We start from the raw sequence: 208 nt of genomic DNA on the forward strand, positions 1-208 counted from the left end.
AGGGGGGCCCGGCGCTGAGCCCGCCTCACGCGCTGAGGGAGGCGGCGGCACGGACGCTCCGTGCCCCACCCTCGCCCTTCTGTTCTCCAGTCCTCGCGGGCTCGAGTCACCCAGCCTTCCCCAGGGCACCCGGCACACAGGGGCTCCCGCGGTTGGGGGTTGAATGCACGTGAGCGGCGCCGGTGGTGTGCTGAGCTCGGCGGGGTGT

The sequence above is a fragment of the Eurypyga helias genome, unplaced genomic scaffold (assembly GCF_000690775.1).
Source record: "Eurypyga helias isolate BGI_N326 unplaced genomic scaffold, ASM69077v1 scaffold31093, whole genome shotgun sequence".
Classification (NCBI taxonomy): domain Eukaryota; kingdom Metazoa; phylum Chordata; class Aves; order Eurypygiformes; family Eurypygidae; genus Eurypyga; species Eurypyga helias.